The sequence below is a fragment of the Apis cerana genome, linkage group LG2 (assembly GCF_029169275.1).
Source record: "Apis cerana isolate GH-2021 linkage group LG2, AcerK_1.0, whole genome shotgun sequence".
Classification (NCBI taxonomy): domain Eukaryota; kingdom Metazoa; phylum Arthropoda; class Insecta; order Hymenoptera; family Apidae; genus Apis; species Apis cerana.
The window spans coordinates 8574237-8587997 of NC_083853.1; the positions used below are offsets into that span (position 1 = coordinate 8574237).

The following is a 13761-nucleotide window of genomic DNA, read 5'->3' on the forward strand; positions in this document are numbered from 1 at the left end:
TGCCGCACGGTTCATTCGGTCGAGAGCGTCGATACCGATTAAATTAAACATGCCGAAAGCTTCGAAGCGACGGACGGGTTAAATATGAAAGAAGGTCTCGGAGAGAGGAACGGATGGGAAATAATGAGCCGGCGTAAGTATAGCCCCGGTGATGGCGCAAAGAGAGGAAAAAAAGGGGGACGGAAGGAGGGGGAGAGGGAGGGAGGTAGCGGCCGCAAAACGAGAACCACCTTCTTGCCGGATATCTGGGATGGACTCTTGTCAGTTCGCACGTCCGTAAGCCTCGAGCACCACCTCTCCTCCAAGGCCGTGGCCGTGCGTCCCTCGCCACCATCGTTGCCCCCTCCCGCTTTTTATTTGATAAGAGTGGGTCCAGCTCGAGGCAATTTTCACGATTTCTCCGCGGCCGCACGAAACGTCGTTTTCGTCTTAAACGAAATAACGACCGACTATCCCCCTTATTCTTTCCTCTTTCGAACGAAACCGGCGAATATTATTTATGATCATCGTGCCCTCCTCTCCCTTTTCCTGCTAATTCCCCGAAGGAAGTGAGGGACAATTTGTCGATTTTCGAAGGATTTTTCGAGAGAAATCGTTTTTCACGAATCTGCACGGCATATGTGATTGCAGGTGGTGATCGAAGGTGAATCCTGGCCACGAAATCGACCACCCTCAACCACGCTCGGCTCGGAGATCACCGCCACGAGATACACATTCAACGTTTTGACAACGACTAATCGGACGGCTACGTTTCTTTTCGTGGCGCGAAAACGATTTTTCTCAATGGCGGCGGACGTATCACGATATCCGGAGGCCGGATGCGAATGCAGCTGACTTTGAAAAATTCCAACCCGTTCTTTCGGTAATTTAAAACTTCTAAAGCCCATTATCAGCGACGATTATGATGAAAAGACGATAAGGGTTTGCACCTGCTGCGCCACTGCGCTCTCCCCAGTCAAACGCTGAACGGGGAGCGGGGAGTGTCTTTTGCGGCCTCTTTACACCGCGAGAGAGACGAGGTGTGGAATATTTACGATCTATATAGAACTTTTATGTAGAACCTCCGTCGAAACGGCTATTCTATCATCCATCTCAATCTTAAGTCCTCCGTCGAACACGTATTTTTCATTTTTGAAGACGATCATCCGTCGTCGAGAACGGAAACGTGTAAATTCTCTCTGTAACGTATAAAGAATTCACCTGTGTTGAAGGTCACATCTTTTTTTCCAAGCAAGAATAAAACGATTAAAATAAACTAAAATAATTTATAAAGAACTGTGCTGTTTCGCCGAGCACCTCGTCGCACGATTCGACAAAAAAGCTTCAGAACGCGAGGAAAGCGACACTTCAAGTTCGGTTAAGCGCCTCGAGGCTAACTGGAGCCGCAACTCCTCCCTCCCCTTCCCTGGATCTGGAAAAAGTTGGCGGCGGATAAAAGTTTCAGCAGTAACTCGGATGGATGTTAACTTTCCCCGAAATATATCCAGGAGCGATAGTTGTTTCGGGTCACGATAAACGCCAGTGTACGTCGAGTGCAGTTTCTTTTCGCAGAATGGGGAACGAGGAAAATTTCATCGCTGGTCGATAGCCGATCGTTTCGCCATCGTGCAATCGGTTCAATCTCAATTCGATTCGAGTTAGCTTCGTCATTAGGGATCCTGGTGTGTATACGAACAGAGAGAGAGAGAGAGACTCGAACGCGAAGGTCAGATTTGCGCTGACCGCAAGTCGTCGGCGCCGTAATAATGAGTTACGCCGATTGCGAGTAGCGCCGCGGCTTTATTCGCGGCCTTGGATCACGGAATTCGGAGGGATTACACGTGGCGGTGTAAAAACACCACGTGCACGCGAGCGGTACACCGATGCGCAAACAGATGCATGGCGAGATTGCCCCGGCGTGGGATGAGGAACAGGATGGATATGAATACGATCGAAGATCGATCTCGGGAACAACCGTTCGTATTTTAAATTGAATTTAAAATAATAAAACGCGTGAAATAGAATTTCTCTATGGATGTTTGAATAGTAATATGGTGTAATGGTATAATGGTGGAATTTGTTAAAGCGGAGAATATTTCTATCCGTGCTTCGATATTAATGATTCATAATAATTCATATAAGTATGTAATAATATCTAAAAATGAATTTATGAAAACGAACAGACAATTGATATGGAAGGATATATATTCATACGATGACCAACTGCATGGATCGTAATATAATCATAATTCATTTTTCGAATTATATCTGACGCGTTATCTTTATTTCCATTCATATTGAACGTGTAATTAGAATTATTCAAATAATAAGAGTTCATTCCGCGATAAGATTAATAAAATACTATTGCAAATCCATAAATGATTAAAAGAAAAAGCGTCAATGATGTTACAACGTAACGATATAAAACTTGAAATAGCGCGAAATAGTTTGCTAAAGGTTAGCGGCGATAAGCATCGCAAACCACGTGGCGCCGACGTCTATGAAGTTTCATCGGAATTGGTAATTAAAACTTGATGAAGTTTCCCTCGTTCGGGAACAACGGTGGAAACAACGGTTGGAAACGGCGGTCATTAAACGGAGCGGCAAGATGTTTAAGTACTGCGCGCAGATTTTGAACCGGCTACCGTGTGCATCACTTTTCGAGGAGGATCGAGCCAGGGTAACCGTTGGCCAATCATGAATCACGGAAACCCGTAACTTCTGGCTGCAGTCGATCATTAACAGTGGCCATTGTTAGCTGTGCCGGGAATGGGTATCTTGATGGCAACGGCCAAAATCAATAAAGCGATCTCGTGGACCGATAAACCGCCCGCACACGTTTCATAGACAATAGCTGCCATTCTCACCGGGTCGGATCGTGATGCAGCCAGTAGGTAGGTATATACCCTGTGTTCGTCGAGTGGCCCAATTATGATTCTCCTCGCTATAGAGAGAGAGAGAGAGAGAGTACAAGACTAGAGAGTTGTTGGAATCCGGCCGTATCGCTACCGTTGACGCGCCGCCTTTTCCTCTCACTGTTTCCAAGGAAATTCCTCCTCAGTAGAAGCGGTTGTGTTACAACCGTGTTACAAGACGTCGTGATTGTAGATAATCAGATATTATAAGGCTTAACACAAGATTCGATGTAAATGGGAATCTGGAAAGAGGTCGGGGGAAGGGGGGAGGGCACGCGAAAGGGTAGCGGAACACCGATAACTTAATAGGTAGCGTGCCCATTGAAATTGAGACGATAAATCTCGAATATCGTACTTAGAGACAAGCCGATCTTCAGGTGCAACCGATAACGTCCAGGGGTACCGCGATTATGCGTGCGCCGCTTTACGGAGAGAGAGAACGAGAGGCCGGGACAGGAGATAAATTAAAGGCGGTCGACGTTGGTTACCCGATAAAGTTCTCCGCCCCCTCAATTTCCGCGTCTCCCCCTCCCCTCTCCTCTGGTTAATTTCGTATGCGTGCCACACCGGGACAGAACACGGGATTTATTAGGTGAAATTAGCGGGGAACTTCTAATCTATTTGCCTCCGAGCTTTATTATATAATACTCGCTCCTCGATCCTCTTTCTCCGATTCTCGTTCTCTGTATCTGTATCTTTGCCGAAACCGCAACTTGGTCGGGTCAAGAATCGTATAAGAATCGAAGAGACTCTTTTTTATCTCTGTAATTTTTGAACAAAATCTTGGAATACGTTGGATTCTCACTCGCTCGATCTGAAACTCGGGTACTCGGTAGTAATAAAGGGAGAAGGTTTCTTCATATTTCTGCGCTTGTTCCACCCACTTTTGATCCAGGGAGATATTCGAATGGAAATAACATCATGATAGTGCAACTTGAGTTATGGAAGTTGGAGGAATTTGAAGAATGCATGCGTTCAAACGAACCTGTCTGATACAATGGAGAAAGAAGCATCTCGTTAAAACGGAATGTTCCTAAACGCAGCAAGAAGATTGTAGAAATGGGTAATATTGCGATGAAATATTCACTTCGACTCCTGCACCCGATCTCTCGCGAGTAAAATATTCCAACGACCACGGAATGAATAGCATCGCGTCAAAATATTTTATTCCAGTTTCTCATTTCCTTCCCTCGTGTTCTCCTTTTTCCCTCTCTTCTTTTTATTCTTTCTTTCTTTATTTTTTATTTTTCTTATTTATTTTTCTTTTTCTCCCCTCCCTCAACCACGATAACGCCTCCACGAAATTCAATGAATCACAGTGCGCTTCATCGCGGATACCTTGGCAAACATTCCAAGCCTTGGAAGCGGTCAAAAACGCGAAATTCCACGACGCTCTTCCCTTCCAGATACCCATCGCGTGTCCCTTTTTTCCCGATCACCGCTCGTTTTTCCACCATCTCGCCGTTTACTCGCGAATGGATCGCTAGAAAATATCCCGTAAACGTTCGCTGCTAATAAAACCGGCTGCACTGCTCTGGGAATGTCACCCATTGCAATAGCACTTACGTTCGACCAGTAACAATGGTCTTCTTGTATTCTCGGGTTCTTTTATTTACTATTTTTTCCTTTTTTTTTTTTTTAGATAATACTTTTCGCCCACCCGATGACAGTAATTCCCTTGTGAACAGGCACGGCCACCATTTTCCTCGTGAAACTTTACGAGATCGAGATATAACCAAGTGGATCGAATCATCGAACTCGGTGGCTTATCAGTTTGCAGCGATCGTTGATTATAATATAATCAATTTATCGTATTCCGCGAGCAAATGAATTTATAATAATTTTATTTCTACGAGTAATAAGTCGGGATCGATTTATTGGGCGTAGATATTTCTTAAACATATTGCTTAAAACAAGTGATTCAAGGTTTGCCACGATCCGTCCTGGTAAGGAAAGGCTAATTGTTAAAAGTCCTAATAATCTCACTGTCTCTAAGTTTGTAATTTTTTCAACAAGATACAGCTTCTTTCCTCGCCGGAAGAGATTATTTAACCTCTAACATATTCTTCAGTTGAAAGAAACTATTTTAAAGAGTAAAAGTTCAAAAATGAAAGTTGAAAAATTAAATGGGAATTTAAGTTTGGAAATTGATGTATTAAATTTTTCTCGTTCTCTCGGCCGTTAATTTTCGCGCACAAGCAGATGCTAAAAGAATCATGAATCACTCGTGTTAAAACATAATCGATTTTCCTAAATTGCACAGCCACTCCTCTTCATCATCGGCTTAACAGGGACCGAGGAGAGGATCGTTCTTTTGTTCCAACGATTTTCACGCTCGTTTCGAAAATTATTCCTTGCAAAATTATTCGTTGCAACTCGGACGGTTGATCCACAGAGAGATGTTTACGAAATCCGAATATCATTGTTTCGTAATTATTTAACCGCTCGTGGCCTCCCATCAACGTGGTCTAAGTGTCGAGGAAATTACACCGAAGTAGCACCCACGTTTAAGAGCGTAATATCGCGTTCGCCGCATTCTTCCACCTCTTTTCGACTGCCTACGTGGTAATAACACTCCTCGCGAGATTGAAATTCAAGCGAGATCAAAGTTTCACGAATCGCTCTGTTGGCCTCTCATGGCGACCGACCAGTTCACGCGGAGGACCTACCATTCCATTTTTACATCACGCGTTGGGAATAATAAATGGTGCCAAGTTAGAAAGTAAAATAATGTGCAGCGAAACGTTAACGTTATAAATCTTCGACCGAGAGAGACAACTCCGTTCTTTCCCCGATAATACACTGGTTACTATTACTAACGTTAATTCGATATCACGAATCGTTCCGGCAAAACTCGTTTTTTTGAATCAAGCGTAAAAACAAAGATTCTAAAACCAGTACTGAAACCGATTAAATCGAGGGCCTGTCGATAATTTATAATCCTCGTTTCCACTTCTTCCAACTATTTCGCTTTATTCTAACCTTAATCGTCCTCCTCCCATTATGGGCCGTAAATAACGCACTTCCATTTGGAACAAGAATCTGCTGAAAATTAACAGAGCTGAACTCGCGATAATGGTACCAAACATCGAGATCTCCCTGCTTCAAAAGAGCGGAGATACCAAAAGCCCGTGTTGCCCCAATTTACCCTTAACGAATCGTACCACGGAAACATAGGAAAACGCAACGCAGCGAGTGAATCGCGAGTTGAAATTTTCCTTAAACCAGGCCAAGAGAATCGCGTTACCGAACCAACAAGCGTATCTAGTTAATCGTAGCCGCGGCGTGCTCCATAGTCCAGAAACGAATCCTCTCCAGTTGCTCGCTCGGGGTGCCCATGTATCAAACTTACCTCCGGCATTCCCGATGTTACGTGTGCCGAATCCAAGAGGTAGAGAGAGAGAGAGAGAGAGAAAGAGAGAGGTAGAGAGAGAGAGAGAGAGGTAGAGAGAGAGAGAGAGAGAGAAAGAGAGAGGTAGAGAGAGAGGTGACTCAACAAATAGTAGCAGGTTTAACATTTGCCGTGCCATCGTTTGCGTCTAAATGGTATTTGTCTAATTTACTCGACGTGAAGACGAACGAAGATGGAGATGGGAGGAAGATGAGGGAGAGACGGAGTTAGGGACGGTGGCCGGTAGATTTAATACCGCTTTGAAGTGTATCGAGTCAACCGGGTCTCACGGGCAGACGTCCTCGAGATTCTCGAAACGGTTCGGTTCTCTAAACATAATTAACAATCACCCAAGATCTATCAAACAGGCCGGAAATTAGTGTACACAGAGTGGAGCTCGTGGCGATTGCCGTGTCCCCGTGACCCCTTGCCTCCAACCCTTTCGAGCTTCGCATTTACACGTCGGAACGTTCAAGTGGCGCGGGTGTATACACCACTCGAAATACTCCGTACAGTCGGATCCAGATAACCAAGCATACGTCCAACGTATACATCTTTTTCAACATCTCTATTTTCGAAGCGATAACCTCCCGTTCGATATCGATCCTGGAATCGAAAGCTCTGACCGTATTTCTCCGATGGCTCGTGTTGTTTGTCGCGCCTAAGAAAGAATCGTTACTCGAACGTGTCGTTCCCCCTGGCTTTGAAATTCTCGCGAGAATTTCACCACCACCCGATTCTCGAGCCCGATGGATTCTCAGGATTTTACGAGCGCGCATAAAATTCCGGCGTCGGACATCGGGATCGAATCGGAGGAATATAATTTCCATTAACACCGTACTCGAGGATCTCGCGCGGCGGATGTACGGTGTCGAGGGTGAGACCGGGAATTCTGTCCCCGGCTCGAAAGTCTTCCACCGTGTGTATATACGTGCATAATATCATCTCGCATAATAGAAATTCTCGTCATAAATTGGCCGTGTATCGGGCCTGATAGATGACTCATGACGGAGATACAGAGAGTTGGAAACTCCCTAGTGCTCGCGGCCAGTTATTGCGCTTGCTCGAGTGTTAGTGTACACGCAGACGGCGTGGCTCGGCGAGCATGTCGGGTAAGTACGTCTGAATGAGATATCTCGAGCGGCATTAATTTGCCAGGATCGAATCGAGTTCGAAGCTTCCGCTTCGCTCTGCGCCGTGAATGATATCTCATACCTGATCGAACGGTCTGCCCCCCGTCTGCCGCACGACACACGACCACGCGAGCGCGAGACCAGCACACGCGCGCACAGGCGTATTCGTGCATCGCACACGCGAGCTCATTAAGTCGAGACTCGTTCGGGAAGCGAATCGCTCTCTCTAAGCGCGCGACTCGTTGTGCTCGTTACTCGCGCGCTTCTCGAGTCGCCGCGAGGAAGGCAATAAATACGTCCCGCTGATGGACGCGGATTGCGGGGACAGTTCTGTATCAAGCTTGGTTGCCGATCGGCTTGGTACGCCGCTTGTAACCTGGAATAGGAGCGTGGAAATAATTTATTTATAATCCCTACGGTGTCTACGGTGTACTAGTAGAGCTCGACGAGGAATTCCGCTTTCATGTATCGCGAGTTGCAAGGAAAGTGGGTTATGCTCGACTTCTTCCAGTTTCGAAACGGATAGCTCTTTCTCTTTCAGAGAGTCTTGATTGAAATCTTTCCATTCGTTTATCAGTTTAAAGGATTGGACGGAATTAATTGATTGATTCAATCAGGAGGTTGAGAAAAAAGATCAAGTTTAACGGTTAATGATGATTGAGAGACGGTGAGAGAAATTTTTTTAATCATTCAGCGCATAAAGTACATACGTAACGATATAAATATTTTCCGAACCGGCAAACATTTGTAGCTCTTTCAATTACATTGGTTTAACAGTTTATCGATCGAACACCTCGAAGTCGCAGTAATTACCGAAAGCGCGGTCACATTTTAATTATGCAGCGGCGCTCGTTAATTTCCCCTTACCCCCTCTCCTCTCTTACTCCTCCTCCACCCCTTAAAACAAACAAACTTTGCACGCCAACGTAAATTATAAAATTTTCCCCAGTTTTAAAGTGGTTCGGGCGCAATCAACTGCACCGCGCGTTTGTCGTTCCACGGTATATGTATATATATATATATATATACACACATAACGAATTTCGTTGCAAAAGTAAATCCCACGGTAGGAGCGGGATCGAAACCGAGCGATGGAACGTGTTCGAGCAACGATAAGAACAAACGAGAGATCGATCCGTATAAATCCGTATCTATCGGCTGGAATTTCGCGGGAACACGGGCAAAAAGGAACACGGTTGCGAAATAAACGTAACCTTTTCTAAGCGCGATATTTCTTCGCGCCGTTCTCCCCCTTCTCCTCCTCCTTCTCGCATGATCATCGCGAGATGCGAGCTCCTCTGAAGAGAGCTCGAGGAAAATAGAAGCCGCAAGAAGTGTATATGTGTAAATAATAAACTTGGATCTTGCGGTTCGAGTGAAGAAAAAAAAAGAAAATGGATTAAATTCGATCGAATCGAAGGATTGTACGCAATAAGTATATGCATCGATGATTAATCTCGGTTTTCCTTCGACGTAAATATTTGACCGGTCTCTATTAAGGAATTTTCTTTCCATCGCGAGTTTCGAAGTGTTCCGAATAATTTGCAATCGTCGTTAAATCATAGTGTATATCGGGAATACTTGGAATACTTGATTTCTTTTGGTCACCGATTTCGTTTGTCGATGATCATCGATCGAGGTTGAATTATCACCTGTCACTTGGGTTCAAGTGATTCGAGGCGGAATGAATTCGAAGAGGAGTGAATCGATGCGGAACGTAACAACGATATCATGTATGTTGTACTTATATCGATACGTATACGTAATAACGTATAAATGTCGCGGACGAAACGCGGGGAATAATAAGTCGGACAAGATCTCGATTCTCGTTTTATCGATCCTCGTACAGAGATACCTCGTATCTTTGATATCAACGTGTAACGAACGATATCTTTGTTGCAGGGATATGCAACAGATAACAGTTGTTGTACGATTATTGAAGACTTATCGCGAGGCCGAGTCATCAATCATTAACGATCGATCGAGAGAAACTCGAAACATTTACGCGTTTCCATCGCATTTACAACCGACACACGTCTGTTGCGATTGTTGGCCGGACCTATGCGCATGCAAAGCGATTACGGTAACTTGACAAATTGTTATAAACCGTATCGACTTACGATGTTGTCAGACCACCTTATAAATCTCGTAGGATAATTTTATAACCGTAAGCTACTTGGTATTACAATCGTGATTAAACGAATAAAGTCGAACATCTACGATCAATGTTTATTATACAGAACTCCTTCCTATAACTCGAACATTCTTGTATATACGAAGGAATCGAAGAAATTGTAGAAATCAATGCCGAAAACGCGTAATTTAGTCAACGACCGTTCTCAACTGGGTAATTTTTCCTTCTCTTCGTTATTCTTCAAATCGAGCGGGGAACTTGATTTCCTGAATCGGCCTCGCCAATCGGTCGTGGCGAGTCAAAGCATGAGAAGAAGTTTGATCACGGTGCAAGGGGGGGAAAAAACCGCGTAATCATCTGGAACTACAGTCTTAATCCAACACAATCCTCTACAACCGATCGAGGAGGAGAGAAAGAGAGAGAATGCCGCGGTTCTCGATCATCGATACCCTTCGAACCCACCGAACCGAACCTGGAGCCTCGAATCGGGCAGCCTGTTTACAGACGATGCTGTTCTCCTTCATGTTCACGCGTGCAGAACGTAAACGAGGAAGTGATAATTTCACGGTGAGAAAAGTGGCCAGAGGAGAGAAAGAGAGAGAGAGAGAGAGACCAACCAAGTGCGATTAAACGAAACTGTGGAGGAACGTGTGCTTTCTCACGTGTGCACGCGTTTACGCCCGCGTATGTTCGTGTGTATATGTGTATACATATGGGAGTATAGTAGGTGTACAAAGGAGAAGCAAAAAGGAGGATGAAGGAAAGGGGCACCGACACCTTGCGTCGAACCTTGCGGGAGAGGAAACGAAATGGCCGACAGAGGAAGGAACACGACGAGTCGGTGTGAGAACCGAGGCTCGTAGTGATTTCCATAGTTATTCGAGATAGCCGGTAGAGAGGAGAAGCTCTCTCGTGGCCGGCCGCACTTTCGACGGGCATCCTATCATTTCGTGCTAAGCCGTGTTCACCCTCGCCGCCGTACGTTTGCTCATAACGGAATGTCGATGCCTGTACCGAATCTCACGATCTCTCTCGGCTGTTGCCGAAGCTTCGAAAAAAATCCGATGAGAATGACGAACTGGATGCGCTGGATCGACTTTGATGGATGGACACCGATCGCGAGAAGATCGAGGCGAGAAGAGCAACGTACTATCTTTCCGCGTAGCAGCTCTCGACAACCCATCGATACGGTTGCCGTAATTTCTCCGAGGAGAGAAGTATATTTCCCTTCTCGAACGTGTTCATATATTATATTATTTCTGTCGGGTGAAATTATTTTAATGTTAGAGAAAGGGGAGCGAAAGCGACGTTGGTGAAAGTTGGCAAGGAGAGCGCTTATTACGCGATTGAACGACATTTTTCGTCTCTTGTCGTCCTCGCAATCATTTCACCCGTAACACGATATTTCGTAGTCTCCTCCCGATTTTTCTTAAAAAAAAAAAAAAAAGAAAAAGAAGAATCTTGGAAGCCGCCACGACCTTATCGTTCCCACCCCGTGTTCTCCAAAAGTGGCGGCGCGAAACGCACGCATAGAGGGCGTAAAGCCTCGTGGGCTCTGGGCTCTCGTCGTTCATCACGCGTAAACGATTTAAACGTAGCGAGTGTCAGCTCGTAAATATTATAATTATGACATCAAATATGGGGAGATCTTTACACCGTGTAACGAGGGCCGCTCCGGAGAGGCCGGAATACGGGCAAGGTGGACGGCCGTGGAATTATTGTCCGGTTGGGGCCAAGCCGCGCACAACTGGAGCGACGATCTCGCACTGCCAATAAGAAATCCGCGATCCCTCGGCTGGATTGGAATGTTTTGTCCGCTCGATTTGTTCCGTTTAAAGGAATTAACCCATTCCTCGCCGATCAATAATTTAGCCGGCCACCTTCGCCTCGAGAACCGAGCGCCTCGGTTTCGAGACGGGGGCTGAAAACGAGAAGGGGATACCCGGTACCGAGGGGGAGGAAGATGCTCCACCGCCAATTTGTGATCTGGTTATTTTCAATGAACGCCCGTAACCGACATGATCAAGCGGTCCGAGGTGTTTTTAAAGGGCCAGTTAACGCGGCGCTCGTCTCGACAGCGAATAAATCGCGAGCCCGGTTGTGACAGCCGGTCTTTACTGTTACGGGGGAACCTTGGTAACTTCGTGACCCGGCCCGGGTTAAGCAATTTCGCGCAACAACATCGTCCAGGTTAAGTGCGACCAGTGTGTGGGTCGCACAGAAATTTTTCGTATCGTATCGTTGCATCGTATCGTTTCTTCCTTTCCTTTTCTTTTATTGGATTTTCTGATCGTTTACTTATCATTTAATGCGAAATTTACGAGTGAAATTTTTCCCGAATAGATCGTATCAAGAATCGAAAGCGAGAAACATCGTTACAGGAAAGCAGCGTTTCCAACGGACGGAACGAAATCCAATCCCTTCCAATTTCGTAATTTCCTGATTTCTCCAGACACCGTGGCGTTATATGGGCGAAATGTGTCACGCGTGCAAAGTGGAGGAAACTCATGGACGAAACGAAACGGTACACTTGTGTTGCTTAGAATAAAATAAAAGTGCGGTGTTGACCCGCACTGTTGACCCGCGACACCTGTTATGGAAATGTAATTACGAAGTTTGATTGGTCGGTCTCAGGAGGCATACGGACACAGTATCGGGCTCGCGAGATGCGGGGTATGCAAAGCAGCGGCGTAAAATCGATACGTTAAAAATAAGCTTTCCAAGGGTAATAACGAGACCTTAACGAACTTGCAACGCTATATACGTACATCCGTGCCGGTTATTATCTGTCCAGCAGGGCGCTGCTACTCGCCGTCGACCGCCGCCGACGGATTTTTTCTTTTTTTTTTTTTTTTTAATCGCTAACAGGGCGGCACTTTTCGAAACTGGAAACCTATAATGAGTTTTCCCGGGGTCATCATCGCGTTATCCTAGCCGGATCTAACAAGGCGCCTAGCCGAACCAGCGTGAAAATAATTAAACGAGTTTCGACGAGCTTTTAACGACCGAAATGCAACACGCATCGAGCCCACGGTCCCGTGAGCGCCTCGTCCATTGTTCCTCCCTCGGGCGCAGACGTTTCCTCCCCGATTTATACCGTTCCTCTCGTTTCATGGTCTAGGTGTTCCTCTAATTTCGAAGGAGAGTTCCATCGCTGCATTAAATATTCATACATTGTCAGTAAGACACACAAAAGCGGAAGAGGTGAAACGATTCTCTCCACTTTCGTCCTCTATATATCGTTCGCAACTTGTACGCCATTTCGGCCAAGTTTATTGAAATTCCCGTGTCTACGGTGGATGAATTATAAACTTTTCTCTTCCGACCACGAATATTGCCCGTTCTTCGACGCGAAAGAGGAAGAGGAGGAAAAAGATGGGGAGAATTTAAGGAGACGAGAGAGAGAGAGGAATGAAAGAAGAAAAGAAAAAGAAAGTGGCCAGGAATCTGTATACATGTGACCCGGGGGTTCGCCAAGATTCCTGGATCATGTGGCCGAGTAAAAGAGAACGCGGGGTACGCGCACCAACTCTTATCTCGATTATAGTCGAGTATAGAATGGAGTTCACTCGGGGGCCGAAATGCTCCCCGAAGTATTTCATTATCGAGATCGTACCACGGTGGGCAATAAAATTGGAACGCACCTCTCTCCGGAGGAAAGAGAGAGGGGGCTCGTTGGAACGTTGTGTTCCTTCGGTTTCGTGTACACGCACGTACACGTTACTTACCTGGGCCCCGGCGTCCACGAAATCACCGCGGCAACGCTGAAATATTGACCGAGCATGGGTTTATGACGGTAAGTAGCGCGTACACGCGAGAGAGAAAGACCGAGGCGCAAAGATCGAGGATGATCAGAGAGAGAGAGGGTTCGGAGGAGAGGTGATGAATGGAAGAGGAACGAAGCAAGCGAGGAAGGGGGAGGGACGAAGTACGCGAACGAACTTGTCTAACGTTGGCGGAAGAGGAACGAGGAGGGAATAATTTCTGTTGGGAGAAGATGGACGGAAAAGATGGACGAAGAGGGAGAAGAAGAAGGAGGAGAAGGAAGAGGAGGAAGGTGGCACGGAGTAGGGTGTTCAAAGGGGGGGCCAAGCGGAGTTGGTAACGGCGAACGGAGGTGCTGTACACGACCCACGCAAACCGGCCCCCGCTTTAAAGCCCTTCGGGCTGCATACCTCTCTCTTCCTTCTTTCTTCTTTCTTCCCGTCC

The 13761-nt window shown here is 46.0% G+C and overlaps 1 protein-coding gene and 1 long non-coding RNA gene across 2 annotated transcripts in view; one reads left to right on the forward strand and one right to left on the reverse strand.

Moving 5' to 3' along the window:
- Window positions 1–13761, forward strand: part of LOC107996741 (SAGA-associated factor 29-like) — a 228286-nt gene that overhangs the window by 194391 nt on the left and 20134 nt on the right. Inside the window, exon 5 of the mRNA XM_062070986.1 lies at window positions 631–862. The gene's annotated coding sequence lies outside the window, so the exon portion shown is untranslated. The remainder of the gene's footprint in view (window positions 1–630; window positions 863–13761) is intronic.
- LOC133665663 (uncharacterized) overlaps window positions 1–13761 on the reverse strand; it is a 423051-nt gene that overhangs the window by 32499 nt on the left and 376791 nt on the right. The window lies entirely within an intron of this gene.